This window comes from Periplaneta americana, chromosome 8 (genome assembly GCF_040183065.1).
Source record: "Periplaneta americana isolate PAMFEO1 chromosome 8, P.americana_PAMFEO1_priV1, whole genome shotgun sequence".
Lineage (NCBI taxonomy): Eukaryota > Metazoa > Arthropoda > Insecta > Blattodea > Blattidae > Periplaneta > Periplaneta americana.
The window spans coordinates 11082077-11103046 of NC_091124.1; the positions used below are offsets into that span (position 1 = coordinate 11082077).

General features: G+C 35.1%; 1 non-coding gene across 1 annotated transcript; it reads left to right on the forward strand.

Annotated features, from left to right (window-relative positions):
- Positions 1-10637: 10637 nt before the first annotated feature.
- Positions 10638-10710, forward strand: TRNAN-GUU (transfer RNA asparagine (anticodon GUU)). The gene has a single exon. It is a non-coding gene; the product is annotated as a tRNA-Asn (tRNA).
- The last annotated feature ends 10260 nt before the right edge of the window (positions 10711-20970 follow it).

Here is a 20970-nt window from a genome sequence, read left to right on the forward strand (position 1 = left end):
TAATATTCATGTATGTGAAGTGGGATGCAACTGTTTTAATAAAAATGAAACTGAATCAACAAAGCCTCCTTGCTAGTAATCGTCCATAGAGTTCAATGTAGATTGTATATTTGCACAACTGGTAACAAGAGAACAGTTAGGCCTAATCATAACACACTACTGTCATCTAGCGGAATATTTGTAATGATGAGATGGTATAATAATACAGTTTCAAGACAGTTTAGTCGTTTAGTAAGTTAATTAATATTTTATTGTATTCATTCATTTAGTGTTCTGCCCAAATGCAGGTCTTTCACTGCAAACCCAGCTTTCTCCAGTCTTTCCTATTTTCTGGCTTCCTCTTTGTTTCCTCAAATGATCCATATATCTTAATGTCGTCTTACTTACTTACTTACTTACAAATGGCTTTTAAGGAACCCGAAGGTTCATTGCCGCCCTCACATAAGCCCGCCATCGGTCCCTATCCTGTGCAAGATTAAGCCAGTCTCTATCATCATACCCCACCTCCCTCAAATCCATTTTAATATTATCCTCCCATCTACGTCTCGGCCTCCCTAAAGGTCTTTTTCCCTCCGGTCTCCCAACTAACACTCTATATGCATTTCTGGATTCCCCCATACGTGCTACATGCCCTGCCCATCTCAAACGTCTGGATTTCAAGTTCCTAATTATGTCAGGTGAAGAATACAATGCGTGCAGTTCTGTGTTGTGTAACTTTCTCCATTCTCCTGTAACTTCATCCCGCTTAGCCCCAAATATTTTCCTAAGCACCTTATTCTCAAACATCCTTAACCTATGTTCCTCTCTCAGAGTGAGAGTCCAAGTTTCACAGCCATATAGAAGAACTGGTAATATAACTGTTTTATAAATTCTAACTTTCAGATTTTTGGACAGCAGACTGGATGATAAGAGCTTCTCAACCGAATAATAACACGCATTTCCCATATTTATTCTGCGTTTAATTTCCTCCCGAGTGTCATTTATATTTGTTACTGTTGCTCCAAGATATTTGAATTTTTCCACCTCTTCGAAGGATAAATCTCCAATATTTATGTCGTCTATCATCCGATATCTTCTTCTACCCCGAACTCTTCTCTCGTTCATCATTCCATCCAGTGCATCCTTCAGTAGGCAGTTTCTTCTCAGCCAGTGACCCAACCAATTACTTTTCCTCTTCCTGATCAGTTTCAGCATCATTTTTTCTTCACCCACTCCTTCTAACACAGCTTCATTTCTTATTTTGTTTGCCCACGTCACACGTTCCATTCTTCTCCATGTCCACATTTCAAATGCTTCTATTCGCTTCTCTTCGCTTCGTCGTAATGTCCATGTTTCTGCTCCACATAATGCCACACTCCATACGAAGCATTTCACTAATCTCTTCCTTAGTTCTTTTTCCAGAGGTCTGCTTTACTTTATTTCTTCTAATCTTTATATAGATACTTTCTTCTAATCGTGTAATAGTCAACTAAACCTGCTCGAGTTTTGAATTTTTTTCTAGATAAATCAAAACCTCTAGTGAGATTACTATAGGTAAATTCTTTGAGTTTGCAGTTGTATGTCTCCGTTTCTGGAAGAGAATGCATGTCACATGGAAAGCAAGGTAGCCTAAATACTTCTCATGGGATCAGGATTTGACGAGGATGAATTCCACGACAGTTTTTGTCCAGTTCTCGCGGTCGGCTGTAAAGTAGGAGCAAACAAGACTCTTTGCTAAGTAGCACATTAGGAGTTATAAATATTGCCGCATCTGTAATTTAGCAAGTCTTGTGGGAGGATCATTTCCTGGAAAGAAGAATTTTCTCGAGTTACTGCTGCGATCCAGCGTCAATATCTCGTTCGTATTAGCATTAATTATTCAACAGTTAGGCTGCCTGGTCTCCGGACCCTGCCATTACGCACTCTATTGCTGGTTATTTATGTAGCCTAATGGCTAGCAACATGCTGACAGGAATATTGAGTAACACATGTCCAATTTGTGCACCTTAATAGTTCACAATTAGCCGCGGCCAGCGAGTTCGGACCAGAAAACCAACACCGCTTGCAGAGCACGGGCAAGAATGCCGAGATTTCGGGCAGTCTCGAGGATCCACTGTCAGCTAGCCTCATAGGCATATTACTCATACTAGTATTCGATATCTTCTTCATCCTATTTTGCGGCTTTTCGCTCCACTGTTCTCTTTCCTTCTTGTATAATTCCTCCAGTTATCTCTTCTCTTCTCTTCTCTTCTCTTCTCTTCTCTTCTCTTCTCTTCTCTTCTCTTCTCTTCTCTTCTCTTCTCTTCTCTTCTCTTCTCTTCTCTTCTCTTCTCTTCTCTTCTCTTCTTTCGTGCCTCACTCTCTTCTCTTCTCTTCTCTTCTCTTCTCTTCTCTTCTCTTCTCTTCTCTTCTCTTCTCTTCTCTTCTCTTCTCTTCTATCTCTTCTCTTCTCTTCTCTTCTCTTCTCTTCTCTTCTCTCCTCTCGTCCCCCTCACTCTCCTCTCATCTCCTCCCCTCTTGTGCCTCACTTCTCTTCTCTCTCTTCTCTTCTCTTCTCTTCTCTTCTCTTCTCTCTTCTCTTCTCTTCTCTTCTCTTCTCTTCTCTTCTCTTCTCTTCTCTTCTCTTCTCTTCTCTTCTCTTCTCTTCTCTTCTCTCGTGCCACTCTCTTCTCTTCTCTTCTCTCTCTCTCTTCTCTCTTCTCTTCTCTTTCTCTTCTCTTCTCTTCTCTTCTCTTCTCTTCTCTTCTTCTCTTCTCTCTCTCTTCTCTTCTCTCTTCTCTTCTCTTCTCTTCTCTTCTCTTCTCTTCTCTCGTGCCTCACTCTCTTCTCTTCTCTTCTCTTCTCTTCTCTTCTCTTCTCTTCTCTTCTCTTCTCTTCTCTTCTCTTCTCTTCTCTTCTCTTCTCTTCTCTTCTCTTCTCTTCTCTTCTCCTCACTCTCATCTCCTCTTCTCCCCTCTCCTCCCTTCCCCTCTCTTCTCTTCTCTCTATAATATTTCACAACATTCCTTTTTATACTACCTTTATATGTAGCTATTTATTTTCCTGATGTTTTCATTTGAAGGTTCAGTTTGTCTATTATTTCTCAGTATTAGTCAATTGATTTTAATCTTCCTTGATGTCACTCTGTCTTCGAAAAGTTTGACCACCAAAAGCGTTTCTGTCCATTTCTATGAAAGAACTGGGCTAGTTTTTTTTATACACCGGTCTATGGACTGAGCGAGTTTTCAGGTGACATGCACAATAACACAAATTTTTAGACAAGGATTTGCGTTGTTTTGGAATAAAACAAACTTAAAATATAATCATAGAGGTCTCAAACATAATCATAGGCCTATATACAGGATGTTAAAAAAGTATCGTATATTTTTACAGAAGAAGCATTGATCGAAACGAGAAAAGAAGTTCCTATAAACATGTGTCCGGAAACAAATATCTGTTGAGATATGGGCTATGGTGTGTTGTGGCCTACGATACCCACCTCTCTGTTACACTACAGAAGGTGCTGAATGTGGTTACCACGCATTGTTACACATTCTTCAGCCTTCTTCTCAGTGAATCACGAAATCTTGCGACCATACCTGGCTGTTGTCGGATTTGATCACATGCATTGATACACGCTCCTGTAACGTTTGTACGTTGTCGATGGGTGTGGGATACACCAATGTCTTTAAATGTCCCCATAGACAGAAATCGAAATGATTTAGGTCAGATGATCGGGGAGGCCATGCTGCTGGACCTTCTCGATCAATCCATCGCCCATTAAATCTCTGGGTAAGGTACTGTCGCACGAGGAGTAGAAAATGGAGTGAGCCCCGTCGTGCATAAACAGAAATAAAGCCTACATCACTGAATACTGTATGTAGTGTACGTACTTACTAACACCAGTAAAATGATAGACTGCGTAGTATCCTGGACCTTTGTTTACTAAGTCATTCTCTATTTACTTTTGTTGAGGGATGCTATCCACTCTCAAAACATGCACCATTGTTTTGTGTTTTTAAACGAATGACATCAAAGGCCATAATACAGCATGGCCCATATCTCAACAGATATTTTGTTTGCGGACACATGTTTATAGGAGCTTTTTTCCTAGTTTCGACCTATGCCATAGTCCGCTTGTCCAGTTGATAGATTCTGCCCGCGTCAAATGTTACACCGTAGTCACGTGACGTGGTAATAATAGAAGAACTTCACGATTCTTCAAAACTATGACAACCAGAAGAACTTCTGCAGACGGATTAGGCTATAAGACTTCTTTTACAGAAATTAGAAGTCATTGCAAAGGTGCAGTGGAGTACATAAACTCGCCAAATATAGTATAGCTTCTGTAAAAATATGCGACACTTTTTTTAAACACCCTGTTACGTGGACTAGCTCCCCGCGTGAGTCTCAGCGAGCTACTCCTCGCAAGAGAAGGCCTTAGCCCTTCAGGGACAAATCGGCTATTCATTCATTCATTCATTCATTCATTCATTCATGTATACATAAATGGACAAATGGACTGAGTTTTGGGATCATACTCTTTAATCTAATTTTCTATTGTCTTTGTTTAGTTTTTATTTATTTATTTATTTATTTATTTATTTATTCATTCACATAATATAATTAGAAACATTAAATTCAGACCTTTGAGATGGGCAGGGCATGTAGCACGTATGGATGAATCCAGAAATGCATAGAGAGTGTTAGTTGGAACATTTGAGGGAAAAATTGGAGGAAGCCGAGACTTAGACAGGAGGATAATATTAAAATAGATTTGAGGGAGGTGGGATATGATAGTAGGGACTTGATTAATCTTGCTCAGGATAGGGACCGATGGCGGACTTATGGGAGGGCAGCAATGAACCTCCGGGTTCTTTAAGAGCTATTTAAGTATATATATATATATATATATATATATATATATATATTTATGGGAGTGTAAGGGTATAGTACATCAGTTATTCAAGGATTTCAAAAAGGCATAACTCGGTTAAAAGAGAAGTTTTATATGATAGTCTTATTGAATTTGATACTCCCAAGAAAGTAGTTCGAGTAATTAAAATGTGTCTCAATGAAACTTACAGCAGAGTCCGTATAGGCCAATTTCTGAAGCTTTTCCAATTTACTGTGGGCTAAAGTAAGGAGATGTACTGTCACCTTTAATTTTTAACTTCGCTCTGGAATATGCCATTAGGAAAGTTCAGGATAACAGAGAGGGTTTGGAATTGAACGGGTTACATCAGCTTCTTGTCTATGCGGATGACGTGAATATATTAGGAGAAAATTCACAAACGATTAGGGAAAACACGGGAATTTTACTTGAAGGAAGTAAAGTGATAGGTTTGGGAGTAAATCCGGAAAAGACAAATTATATGATTATGTCTCGTGACGAAATGGGTACATACAAATTGGAGATTTATTCTTCGAAGAGGTTGAAAAATTCAAATAACTTGGAACAACAGAAACAAATATAAATGACACTCGGGAGGAAATTAAACGCCTGTTATTATTCGGTTGAAAAGCTTTTGTCATCTAATCTGCTTCCAAAAAATCTGAAAGTTTGAACAGTTATATTACAGGTTGTTCTGTATGGTTATGAAACTTAGACTCTCACTTTGAGAGAGGAACAGAAATTAAGGGTGTTTTATAATAAGGTTTCAGTTCTTAGGAAAATATTTAGGGCTAAGAGGGATGAAGTTACAGGAAAAAGTTACACAAGCAGAATTGCACGCATTGTTTTCTTCACCTAACATAATTAGGAATATTAAATCTAGACGTTTGAGATGGCAATTGCATATACCACGTATGTGCGAATCCAGAAATGCATATGGAGTGTTAGTTGGGAAGTCGGAGGGAATAAGACCTTTGGGGAGGCCGAGACGTAGATGGGAGGATAATATTAAAATGGATTTGAGGGAGGTGGGATGTGATGATAGAGACTGGATTAATCTTGCAATGGATAGGGACCGATGGCGGGCTTATGTGAGGGCGGCAATGAACCTGCGGGTTTCTTAAAAGCCATTTGTATTTATTTATTTATTTAATATGCCTATATATTTTCTTCCTTCTCCTTATTAACTTTCCACTTAATTTATTTTTGTGTTATCGTTCTTGCGTGTCGTTTCCGTTACTGTCTGTAGAGATGGCCGATATTTCACAAACCGATATTTTGTCACGAGTATTTTTTTGTCACAGATAAACCTGTGACTGATGACGCGAAATATCTGTGACAAAATATCGCAATCGAAATCTGCTCCGTATTCAGTACTCTGTGACTGATATTTTCTCCTCTACGTCGTAGGTTTGCGCGTGCGCATGATACAATAACAGCAATCGGGCGGTAGTTTCTCCATCTTATTATAAATGATGTAGTTATCACACGATTTAAATAACAACACCATTGGTTACCAGTACTTAATCTTGTGTAAAATCCTGTCTGAACAACTGTTTTGTTTTGTAATTATTTTCCAATGTTTTTCCGAATACTTATGTTTCATTAATTTTTATTCTATGACTCAATATTGTAATATTAATGCACGACTTAAAATAATTTATCCATTATATTATATACAATAAGAAGGATCTTTTTTAAAACGATTAGGATAATCATATAACCTCAATTTCTCCATACCCAACTACATTTAAAAATGATCAACTGGTTCAATATCTATAATATAACCTCTTGGTACATGAAGTTAACTTTTGACATGTTACTGTTCAGGTAGGTAAGAATTTATTTGTTAATGGTACATGTACATAATTTTCTTTGTTGGATTTTCTCATATAAATCACTGATGAGTGGTGTGTATAGAGAAATCGTATTCATATTTCACTTCTCTTCAATATTTCCTGCTAATTTTTATCTGTGTGACAAAATATCGGTGTAATTCATGCATTTTGTGCTTACGTATCGATATAAAATATCGGTGTGACAAAATCACCGATAAAAGTCACAGATATTTAATTGTCACAGTCACAGTTGTCACAGATACTTGAAAATATCGTTTAAGCTCATCTCTGTCAGCCTTGTGTTCTTCCTTGTTCGCTTTCCCTAATAATGCTTCCGTTCCTCCTCACATCTCGTGAAGACTGAGTGTGCGTCCTATCGCTCTCCCTCTGTACGCCGAAGTGTTGTACAGACATGGCGGCGTCCTCAAAGCAAGCTGATCTCCTGCGACTCCGGTTGTTCCAGTCTGAATCGCCCCCTCTCATTTGGCTCCACGCAATTACCTGACCTCAGCTCCGGGTCCTATTAATTGGACCTCCCGCTCCATGCCTTGCATCTCCTGACGAAAACCAATTAAGGTCATTCATCCATTATTCAATATACCCTGTTATTGTGGCATCCAAGGAACGAGGCCACGGCGAGCTGGAGGTCCGGAGTTCGAACACCCGCTCTTAGGCGAGTCTAGAACCATTAATATATAATTAATATTGATATTGATATATTTTATTCCACCAGCTTACATCGGTTGTGATGGCCCTTCACATTTCTGTATACACTTACGCTTTTTTTTTAAACATCCGGCTATTACATACAGGGTGATTCACGAGGAAAGGTAAAAAATTTAGGATACGATATCTTAGGTCATTTTGAGTGAAAAAGTTCATATGAACATAGGCTCGTTTTCGAACGATGGCGGAGCTAGATGAGTTTTTTTTTTTGGTAAAACGTCACGCCCCAATGTGAATCAGACGTTACCATATGCTGCTGACGTGAGACGAGGCGTGAGACAAGGTCAAGGTCGCAATGAATGACGTAACTTGGAATCTGCATTGTGAGCGATGTAGATAAGAGAAACAAACCGGGTGGTGGGGCATTACAAATGTCCAATCGCCTGCCCTTGTCTGATGTAATGACACAGAACCCGCAGATAACACAAATAGCCTACACTATCATCAATTCACAGCAGTCCAGTCAGCTACCTACAGTACAGTAGTTATACAGGTACAGTTATCGGAAGTGTTAAGTTGTGTTTTTCAAGATGCAGATTACGCCGATATTGTGTATGTTTATGGTTTGTGTGATGGAAATTCCTTGCGTGCCGTCGCTGAATATGAACGACGCTTTTCGAACAGAAGGGTACCATATCGAAGAGTACTTACTGTCTATGGGGTTGGGTGAAATATTTGGTATAGCAAAGGAAGGGGAAAACGAGAGAGGCGCTAATCGACCGTATTTTGGATGCGGCATAGAGAACAGTTACGTGCAACTCTCCCTCGCGATGAGCGCGATTCACTCCCGAGCGCAACAGTGCACTGAAGCAGAAGGAGGTACCTTTGAAAATGTGAGAAAACATCGATCCCGACGTCTAGAATATTAGGTATGTATGCATACATGAATATAAACTTTAAATTTGTCCGTTATCTGTCTCTAAATGCGAGTTAGTAAAAAGGAATCTTAGAAGTTTTTGTGAAATCAAAGAGCTATATCTCTGTACCGTTCGAAAACGGACCTATATTCATATGAACTTTTTGACTCAGAATGACTTCAGAATTCATATCCTAAATTTTTTACCTTTTCTCGTAAACCACTCTGTATAAATGACCTGATCACTTTTCTATCACGTCACTCACCTCTGTTTTCCTCCTTTCTTTTTCTATTTACCCTTCCCTTTCCCAGTTATCTATCTTATTCTTACTAATCTCATTTAACTAAACAATCACTTCTCTCAATTCCTTATTAATCGTTCCCAACATTGTTTACATTAAGTTGAACTCTTTCATAGTTGTTAACTTATTTATTCACTTGAATCATTAACGTTCACTGATCACTTATTCCCATTAATGTAATCTGTATGTTTTCAGACGAAGTAGTTTCTACAGTTTCATTACATTTCCATTCCCACTTTTTTATTATATTTGTATCACTACTTACTTATTTTCACTCTCTGGTTATTACTTGTATCTTATCCTTTTTCACTATTATTCATTCATTCATTCATTCATTTTATTCCATAGATCTTACATGAGCAATGAAGCTTTAAGATGTGGAACATGTCAACATTTTACAATATTACAATTACAATTTTTACAAATTTTTATAGTTTTACAATTTAGTAATTTTCTACAATTTTTACAATTTTGTACAATTTTTTTTACATTTTGGCGAGATGTAGTGAGATGAGATGAGGTCCGAGGATTCGCCAAAATATTACCCGGCATTTGCCTTTTCGGTGGGGGAAACCTCGGAAAAACCCAACCAGGTAATCAAATCAAAGGGGGTAATCAAATCAAAGGGGTTGATGCCAAGGACTCGCCATAGACCATCCGGCTTCAGTCCCACGGCTGGGGAAAACCTCCGAAGAAACCAAAGTCCAAAGGGGGATCCAACCCAAGCCCGAACGCAGCTCCGGATCAGCAGCCCAGCGAGTCTGCCGACTGAGCTACATCGATGGCTCTACTAAAAGTATACAATACATAGCCAATCAGACTATTAAATTTACAAACGCAAACGATCATTCATAAGTTGAGCTATATTATAATACAAAACAATTTAATTAAATTTAAGGCATAAACAATTCAACCAATTGTGATATACAGAAATTGATAATACATATCATGCAAACTACTTCAAATTACAAACACAAACAATTTATCAGTAGAGCTATATAGATTACTATTCAATTTAAAACATATACAATTCATCGGCCAAAACTATACAAATATATACAATAAAAAGTAGCATACTTTCATTAAGCTATTATTTTCTTGCCTTACCGTATTTTCTGTCACTATCACTCTTTTCACTTTATCACTCCTAATTTGTCACTCATGCCCATGCACCAACCTCTTAAGTTATAACTTTTCTGTCCCCTACTTCTTCCCACTGACATACCTCTATTCCGTGTCGCTAATGTTACTTCATCCCTTCCAGTTCTTGCAGAATCTTGACTTCTTATATATAATTAATATAAGAAAATAATCTTTAATTAGATTTAATAAAGGAAAGGAAAAGTTGAAGTTCATGTTTCAAATATAATAGTTCACTATACTTATTATTATTATTATTATTATTATTATTATTATTATTATTATTATTATTATTATTGCTGTTATTATATATTTATGGTAAATTATATAAATTGGTTGGAAAAATAAGTGATATTAGATTAGAAAACGTAGAAGTATTAGCACTATACTGTATTTTTTAGCAATAATATAAAAAAATGATAAACAGACACAATATATGCAAATCAAGCTTTTAGGTATAACTCCCTGTAAAGTTGATTTGAATAATTTCGAGGGAAAAATTGTTCCGGGGCCGGGTATCGAACCCGGGACCTTTGGCTTAACGTACCAACGCTCTACCAACTGAGCTACCCGGGAACTCTACCAGACACCGATCCAATTTTTCCTCTATATCCTCTGGATCGGGGTCTGGTAGGGTTCCCGGGTAGCCCAGTTGGTAGAGCGTTGGTACGTTAAACCAAAGGTCCCGGGTTCGATACCCGGCCCCGGAACAATTTTTCCCTCGAAATTATTCAAATCAACTTTCCAGGAAGTTATACCTGAAAGCTTGATTTGCATAATACACGTCACTGTTCGTTAACAGAACAACCACAATTTAAGTCACATAGAGTTAGTGTGCACTCAACGTTGGTTGCTTGACGGTTGTCAGCCCACTTTGAGGTATGTGAATATAGAGGAAAAATTGGATCGGTGTCTGGTAGAGTTCCCGGGTAGCTCAGTTGGTAGAGCGTTGGTACGTTAAACCAAAGGTCCCGGGTTCGATACCCGGCCCCGGAACAATTTTTCCCTCGAAATTATTCAAATCAACTTTCCAGGAAGTTATACCTGAAAGCTTGATTTGCATAATACACGTCACTGTTCGTTAACAGAAAACCACAATTTAAGTCACAATATATACTACTTATAGCTTGCCAAATGTATTGTTAATTTGTAATCATTAGATATTGGGTGATGACGGATTAAGAATTGGAGTACATCTAATCCGATATGGCAGGGGTACAGAATAATGAAATAAAGAAATAAATATATATAAGTAAATAAATAAATAAATAAATAAATAAATAAATAAATAAATAAATAAATAAATAAATAAATAAATAAATAAATAAATAAGTAAATAAATAAATGAATAAGTAAATAAATAAATGAATAAGTAAATAAATAAATGAATAAGTAAATAAATAAATGAATAAGTAAATAAATAAATGAATAAGTAAATAAATAAATGAATAAGTAAATAAATAAATGAATAAGTAAGTAAATAAATGAATAAGTAAGTAAATAAATGAATAAGTAAGTAAATAAATGAATAAGTAAATAAATAAATGAATAAGTAAATAAATAAATACATACATAAATAAATAAGTAAATAAATAAATAAGTAAATAAAGAAATAAATGAACAAGTAAATAAATAAATAAATAAGTAAATAAATAATATACTGGATTAAAGACTGAAAAGAAAATAATTTAAATAAAAAATAACATTAACTGATACTAAGGGATATGCTACTGGAGCTGAATGACAGCTGTGAGCGCCATAGAATGGAGATAAATAATACAAACAAGACGAAGATCATGATTAACGGAAGGAAAGTAAAGAAGATAAACATGCGAATTCGAAATGAGGCAGTAGAGCAAGGAGACAGCTTCAAAAACTTGGGGTGTACTTCAAGCAATAACATGAGCTGCAGCCAGGAAGTCAAAAAGAGGATAGCAATGACAAAGGAATCTTTTAGTAGAAAAAGGAGCATCTGCTTTGTGTGGAGTTTGGCATTGTATGTGCGGAAAACATGGACGTTATGACGAAGTGAAGAGAAACGAGTGGAAGCATTTGAAATGGAGAAGAATGGAGCGTGTGAAATGGACAAGCAGAATAAGAAATGAAATGTGCTAGGAAGAGTGGGTGAAGAAAGAAAATGCTGAAAGTGATCAAGAAGAAAGAAACAAAGAAAGAAAATAAAATATCCATGCTGTTAAGACGAGAAAATAGGATTTGAAAGTAGATGATGTGGTCTAAACGATGATCTGTATCATTCCTTATAACGTCAGTCTGGTAGCGTAGTCGGTATAGCGCTGGCCTACTGTGCTCGAGGTTGCGGTTCATGTCGATGGCATTTAAGTGTGTTTACATGCGACAGGCTCATGTCAGTAGATTTACTGGCATGTAAAAGAACTCCTGCAGGACAAAATTCCGGCACACCGGCGACGCTGATGTAACCTCTGCAGTTACGAGCGTCATTAAATAAACAATAATTTTTAAATTTTTTCCTTATAAATGAGAATAACAAAAATTCATTGATTCCAACTGAAACGATATTCTGTATTCTAACAGGACTGAATGAGACTATCTTCTACAGTTTTTTTTATTAAATCCGAGCAATATTTCATCCCTGTCATCCACTTTCAAGACTCTGTGAAAATAAATTAAACACAGATTCATCATAGCGGATTAAGAACATTTAAACTCTTTCCGGTCACACGAAGTCGATTTCTCAGTCCATCTTGTACTGGAACAATGCTAGCTATCTTCTTCTTCCTTCGCATTCATATCTTGAGATCTAAATTGAAATACGACAGTCACTATTTTCCGGTTGGAATATAATTCTTTTCCTTTGTTCTGTTAGTTAAAAAACCTCTTTACTTTCATGCTGACTCTGTTAATTTTACAGCAGTTTAGCTCTATAACGAAGGAGGCACGCACAGCGTACTGGTTAAGACGTTGCTTTAAAGCCGGAAGTGGTTCGATTCCCGGGGGAATCATGAATATTTTCAATTGGCCTAATCCTTCCATGCGATGAAAGAGTAATGGAACGGAGAAAAATTCTCTCCGGCGCCGGGATTTGAACCCGGGTTTTCAGCTCTACGTGCTGATGCTTTATCCACTAAGCCACAGCTACACTATTGTCCTGAGATCGATCCATCCTCTAACAGAAATGAATGTCTTTGAGTTTTATAGTCTCTGTATGGTGTGCACCGTCAATCATACTATGCACATTCAGGTGACAGTCCTATTTGTACCGTACTCGATGAAATATTTCTCTTCTTCTACCCCGAATTATTTAGATTCTTCAGTTCCTCAAGATCTGATGGCAAATAGACAACAATGGAGGCAGTTATAGCTACAGCTCGGAATTTTAGGTACTAAAAATTAATATTGTTCCTCGCTATAGTGTATAAATATAGAAGCCACGTCTCCACTTCTTTGAAATGTCATTCGGTATTTTCCCTTCGGTACCGTTAAAGGTCTCTAATCCTCTTAACCACCACTTACAAATTAGCGCACGGATTACGAGATTCATAGCTCAGTCCTTCTGACTCTTTTGGCTATTATTACTAGACTTCGTGTAATTGCCACGAGAATCGTAAGGTTTACTACGCTCGCGGTATAGACTGTATGAGAAGGGGACGTGCAACGGATCGAGTATGCCTCTAATGTAAACACTGAGCAGTATACTGCGGTTACAATAAAACCTGTATCCTGCATTCAAGAAATATAATGAATAATCATTGAAGTAGCAAATGTCTAAATATGTAAATGCACAATTATTTTGTAGTGAGATATATTAACTCTTAAAATTTAATGTAAGATACTCACATCAACCTTGAATATATGCATTGCAGTGAAGAGTTACGTACATTTTGAGCGACTGCAAAGTAACCTCCTCCGATGGTCACTTAAACAGTTTTTATTTTGGGAAAATGTACGTTCAACATCACACGATGTAATAGGTGCATATTTGAAGAACGGGAAGTCACTACTTTTTAGCACACCAACTTCACACGTCTTGTCGTGACGTGATAGTACATCATTTACAGTACGAAGTTGTGAATAGGCAGGATTTTTTAGCAATAATGTTTCTCAACTTACATTTCACTTTTTCTGAAATTAGTGATATTTTGGATAACGGTTTGTGATACTTTATCCACTATATTAAGGGCTTCTGAGAGTTGTAGTTTAGACGATTCTAACAGGGCGATGCTTTTGGACACGATTTTAAAATTAGAATCAATGAACAGAATATCTTCCAATAGCTGTTCAGATGACAATGATTTTACAGCTGCAACAGCGGAACTGTCTGTGCTATCCAATGCATCCATTATTTTGCCGTAATGTTCTGCATAGTAATTAACAGCATCCAACCACGTTTCCCAACGGGTCAAGACTGGCTGCGGGGGTAAGGGTATTCCAGGGGCAATTGTTTGGAACAGCAACACTCATTGTAGTATGTTTGATTGAATTCTTGTCTGCACTGAACAAATGTTAAGCTTTGACTATTCCGACCACAGTAATGCAAAAACAAGTGCTTACATAGGTATACATTAGCTGTAGCTGCTCTATCTCTTTAGACCGGTCACAACTCTTAACATGAACTGCTTATACTACGAGACCGGGACGTCGCTCACCTCTTCTATACTACCGTACATCGGCAACCTGATTGCACGCTGCGTGTGGCAATTCAACGAAGTCTAATTATTACATATCGGACTCTTGTGAACTAAGCTTAAAACACTCCACACGGGCACCACTTCTATTCATCTACACTCAGTGTTATTCTTAACTTTTAGGACCTAAAATTCCGGGCTCTAGTTATAGCTGTGAGGTTTGCACAGCTGCATCCTCCCAATCTCTGTGATCCCAAGGAACGCATATCCATTCAAAAGTTACAGATGAACCGACAAATAACAACATTTCCACATTTGTTTTTAATTCTTCAAACCTTAGAACTGCTAGGACATTTACAAAGAAAATTTTTTTTTTTTACAAATATTTGATTTCTACTAATTTAGAGAGTAATATATCCTACATCATCGAGTAACAGTTGAGAATCGTGCACCAATTAGTTACTCATTCATTTTCAACTTTAATACTGAAAATTTAAGATTTTTTATTTAGTTTGGAAAACTTATAACTTCTCTATAAAGAGTAACAGTCATCATATAAATTACGAAATTGCACTAAAAATTTATATTTCCTATTAAGACCAGAGCAGCATTTCATAAGAATTATAAGGTGCCACTATAGGAGTATAGTCAAGGAAGCTTTTAATACAAAAAAGAGCATTTTCTGCGGATCTCTGGAAAAAGAACTAAGGGAGAGACTAGTGAAGTGCTTTGTATGGGGTGTGGCATTGAATAGGGCAGAAACATGGACATTACGACGAAGTGAAGAGAAGCGAATAAAAGCATTTGAAATGTGGATATGGAGAGGAATGAAACGTGTGAAATAGACAGACAGAATAAGAAACAAAACTGTGTTGGAAAGAGTTGGTGAAGAAAAAATGATGCTGAAACTGATCAGGAAGAGGAAAAGAAATTGGTTAGGTCACTGGCTGAGGAGAAACTGCCTTCTGAAGGATACACTAGAAGGAATGGTGAACGGGAGAAGAGTTCGGGGTAGAAGAAGATATCAGATGATAGACGACATTAAGATACATGGATCGTATGAGGAAAGGAAAAGGAAGGCAGAAAATAGGAAAGATTGGAGGAAGCTGGGTTTGCAGTGAAAGACCTGCCCTTGGGCAGAACACTGAATGAATGAATGAATGAATGAATGAATGAATGAATGAATGAATGAATGAATGAATGAATGAATGAATGAATGAATGAATGAATGAATGAATGAATGAAAAAGTGTCCCTAAACTTTTTGACAACACTGTATACTTTTCTGTATAACTATTTTGCATCTACATTAATCAAGTAATAAATTATTATTATTATTATTATTATTATTATTATTATAACAATCATGAACAGTCTAAACTTTTCATGTAATTATAAAGATTCGATAATCTCCTGTAATTTTTTCCATAGTCGTGAAACAAAGGACCTTGGAACTATCAGAAGCGTCAGAATTGAGATATTTGAAATAGACTGCGGGATAAAATTCTGTTATTTAAGAAAAATAAGAAAGATATACGAAATTTCAGTGATGATTGTTGTAAAAATTTATAGGCGTAATGATACGAAAGTTTGAGTTCAAACTTAAACTTTGTAACAAATCATAAGATTTCTCAGAAATGTTTCTGTGCAGCGTACGGTATAAAATGTGATGTGTAAGAAATATGATATCGCTCAGATGAGTTTATCTGAGTATATTTTGCTACGAAGTCATTCTCCCGTATCTAGTGATGCTGATTTAGGTGAAATAATCCCGGTAATGATACAGAGAAACTGTGTGGAGTGATGTTTTGAAAGAGAGGAATCTGAGCTGCAAAGTTTTGAACTGCTGCTCGGATCGATGGTAAGAGACAACCTCATAACAGCCTGCGTCTCTTGAAACTCTTGCATTACCAAACTTTTCTGAGAAATGTTTATTTTTTCCCATCATAAATTGTAGCCTTTATTTTCCATGAATAAATGAACTGAGAGTTGTTTTCCACATCCACGGACCAAAGCAATGCCGTTATACTTTCGAAAACAATCTACATCTCTCACAAATATTTTCTTTCGGCCATTATTCTGTGTGTACCACACTTAATGCCTCGAGATAAAGAAAGAATAGTCGGTCGAAAATAAGTGGTTTTATGCTTTTGAGATTACGGAAAGGAATATAAATTTTAACTGTATTACAATCATTAACAATGTCCAGAAAACATAGGACTTTCAACCATGTGTTGAGATTTTAGAAATTAAATTTCATATAAACTATGCGAAATTCATTTCTACTTTGGTAATTGGTAATGGTTAGAGGTCGTATTCTGGCCCAGGCCATACGGACATAAGGCTATAGACTATATTGACGTGACGTCATATTTGACGCGTGCCACAGCTACTATCAAGGAACGCTTGCATCTCGTTTGTGCTGCAGTTGACGTTCTATTCATGATTGAAAACCAGACCTCACAGACTGTTTACAATGCATTATAGTGACAAAGATTATTATTACGATGATCGTTATAAGTTTGTATTACAGACACACAATTATGACACAAGACGAAATATTAATTTAACATTAGTAGAACCTAAATGTCTCACATCTGCTGGTCTAAAGCATAGCATTAATTCTGGTCCTCGGTTGTACAATACTTTAACTAAATTACACCCAGAACTTCTAACATGTAAGCCACTAACATATAACAAGAAAATTAGAAACGTGTTAATATCTTCAATTTGATAATTAAATTTATAGCCTATGTGTATGAATTAATCAACCTATAATATATTTGTATTCTATAATTTTGAAATATATATATAGTCCTACTTTTCACGTGCGATATTATTCCAGTGTTAATATTATACTATACAATTCCATTTCCGCTGTAATTTAAATTTTAGTTCCTATTTTATTTGACTTATTTATTATTATTATTATTATTATTATTATTATTATTATTACTATTATTTATTTTCTATATTTCTCTTATATTAGTATTGTATTATATAATTTCTGTAACTGTAATTTTAATTCTATTTCCTATTTTATTTTATTTTATTTTATATTCTCTTATAGGCCTATTAATATTATATCTGAACTGCGACCGAACACGAGCGCTGCTCATTCGGTCTCAAATTTTGTTAATACTACTGTATCTCCTGTTTTATATTGTTTGTATTATTTCATTTCTATTTCTCTTGTTTGTTTGTAGTATATTCTTTATTTTGTATATTTAAATTTAAATAAATAAATAAATAAATAAATAAATAAATAAATAAATAAATAAATAAATAAATAAATAAAATCTTTTCTATAATTTAAGTTGTTTGTTCATTTATTTAATTCATTTGTATTTTTACTGACAGAATTAAGATCATAAGCAAATCATGAACTTTATTACGTTAGTAGACTTCACAGCAGTGTAATTATTGTAAATAGTGAAAATACTACTCTAGTTAAAATTAGTATTAATATTACTACTAGTATTATTATTCAAGTCATGTATGTTAAAATAATTATAAGTAATTCATAAACTCTATTCGTCAGCTGACTTTACATCCTTGTAAATGTTGTAAATAGTCAAAGCACTACTATTGTTACGAATAGTTTACTATTCGTTTTTTTTTTAAGTTCAAACAGAATGTAAAAGTAGTGTAGCAATAAATGTGTGTAGTATTGCATTACTGCAATGGAGCATACTGAATAAAAAGGACTAGTGTTAAAAAAAAGGCCTTCTATTCCACTCAACCAAAAATACAAAGTAAAATAATATAACTAACAGCAACACAGAAAACAATGTAGTAGTAGTAATAATAGTAATAGTAGTAGTAATAATAATAAAACTAGTAATAATAATAATAATAATAATAATAATAATAATAATAATAAGCCACCGGCGTGGCTCAGTCGATTAAGGCGCTTGCCTGCCGGTCTGAAGTTGCGTTCGGGCGCGGGTTCAATCCCCGCTTAGGCTGATTACCTGGTTGGGTTTTTTCCGAGGTTTTCCCCAACAGTAATGTGAATGCAAGGTAATCTATGGCGAATCCTCGGCCTCATTTCGCCAAATATCATCTCGCTATCACCAATCTCATCGACGCTAAATAACCTAGTAGTTGATACAGCGTCGTTAAATAACCAAATAATAATAATAATAATAATAATAATAATAATAATAATAATAATAATAATAATAATAATAATAATCCCTGGCGCTACAGCACACGAGGGGCCAAGACCGACCAGCCGGCTGCTGGCCTCACGGCGACATGCCGAAGCAGAGGTGGACGATCATCCAACCAGAATGGAGCTATTGTGTGGTTAGTACGATTAGCCCACCAGCCATTATAGCTGGTTTGCGTAACCGGATTTCGCTACCTATCGTAGCTCCCCAAGTGCATCACGATGCTGGGTAGGCACCGGTCCCATACACTGGCCGAAATTTCGTGGGGAAAATTTCTTCCCCCATGATGACTCGAACCAGCGCTCATTCCGTAACGCGAGTCCCAGGCAGGATGCCTTAGACCACGACGCCACGGCGCGGGACCTATTATACACTACTTACAAAATAAAAAAGCTATAGTGTTATTAAATAAAATACTTTACATTACAATACACAACATTGTGTATAATAATGTTAATAATATTTTATGCTCGACCATGCCGAAATGTAGTAATTATACACCTGGTAGTAGCCCTTTAATGTACCTCATTAAAGTACACCTATTCATTATACTTCAATTGTTCAGCCAATGAGAAATCACCATTGTACCACTATAAAACCGCAAGTATCGATTATTCTCGGATATGCAATCGAAAGACAATTAGCGAAACGTCACGGAGGCTGGAAATCAAATACTTTCGCAGAAGGTTATGTTCTGTTACAACAATAATTACCGTTAATTGTAAATAATATTCAAACAAATTCAATTTGTCATTTCGTTTTTCAATTCTAAATCAATTTCCAGGTTATATCAAGACTAATCTTCATGTTATTCTCTAGATTATATCAAGGTCAAGACATTCGTGCCTCGGAAAAAATCAATACTTTCGCGACTGCGCACATCTCACTATTTAGAAGGTTCGCTCCTCACTTACATAACCATAACATGAATACTTATGCATGATTTCAAGTTAGAAATATGGTCGAGCATAAAAAGTCGTATGAAACTTGCCTATAATAGTAATTAAGACGCTCGTATGAAAATTATGAAACTCGCTTGCGCTCGTATCATAAACAAACATACTCGCGTCTTAATTACTACCATTATAGGTTCGTTGCATAATGTACTATTATCAATGTAGGCCTACATTCTTTATTGTAGTGTAAATGGTATCTAGAAATAGCGTATTATAGTGTATATAGTGCAAATAACTTAATTTTAAATATCAGTGTAATTGCTAAAGTGGTCCATGTTTTTTCCCAACTTGACCAAACAGTAATCTGGACAGTAGTCAGTCAAATAATTCGATTGCTAGGTGCACGCGCTTCGTCCACTTAAATACTCCAGTAATACTTAATCGTGTAGCCTCGTGGGACAAAACATGGCCCAAATTATTATTATTATTATTATTATTATTATTATTAATATTATTGTTATTATTATTATTAATATTATTATTAATATTATTATTATTAATATTATTATTATTAATATTAATATTATTATTATTATTATTATTATTGGTGTAATGGTGTAATTGATTGTTTAATGGTGTAATTGATTGTGATTCTTTTATACATAACACCAACCTCAGAATTCCCGTGAAAGGTTTTCGTGGTCAAAGAATTTTCTTCACTAAATTATTTAAATCCCTTTCTCCAATAGCCAGATGTATTAAAAGTGCCAATTTGCAAGATCTGATTTGATTTTACTTACGCATGATATTCCTTACTTGTTAATTAATATCTTTTATTATTTGTTAGATATTGCCATTTATTTTGTTGCATTTGGTGAATGGTTAATGTTGACCATTATATTGATTGTATTTGATCTCACTGCCATTTTCTGTCATTCATTCTCATCATCATTTGTTCTGTTTTGTTTTGTTTTTTATTTTGTGCTAAACTGTAATTGGCCTTGTGCTGTTGTTTTGCACATTAATATTTGAAATAAATAAATAAATAAATAAATAAATAAATAAATAAATAAATAAATAAATAAATAAATAAATAAATAAATAAATAAATAAATAAATAAATAATTAATATTATTATTATTAATATTATTAATATTATGATTATTAATAATATTATTATTAATAATATTATTAATATTATGATTATTAATAATAATATTATTAATAATATTATTATTAATAATATTATTATTATTAATATTATTACTACTAATATTAATATTATTATTAATATTATTATTATTATTAATATTATTATTATTAATTAATTAATTAATTTATTTATTTATTTATTTAGAATATTAACGTGCAAAAATAACAGCACAAGGCCAATTACAGTTTTGCACGATACAAAACAGAACAAAACAACAAATGATGATGAGAATGAATGATAGAAAATGGCAATGAGATGAAATACAAACAATATAATGGTCTACATAATCAATGATCAAATAATAATTATAAAATTATAAAATTAGTACAATGAGATAATTGAAATAATGGAATAGTCTACATTAATCAA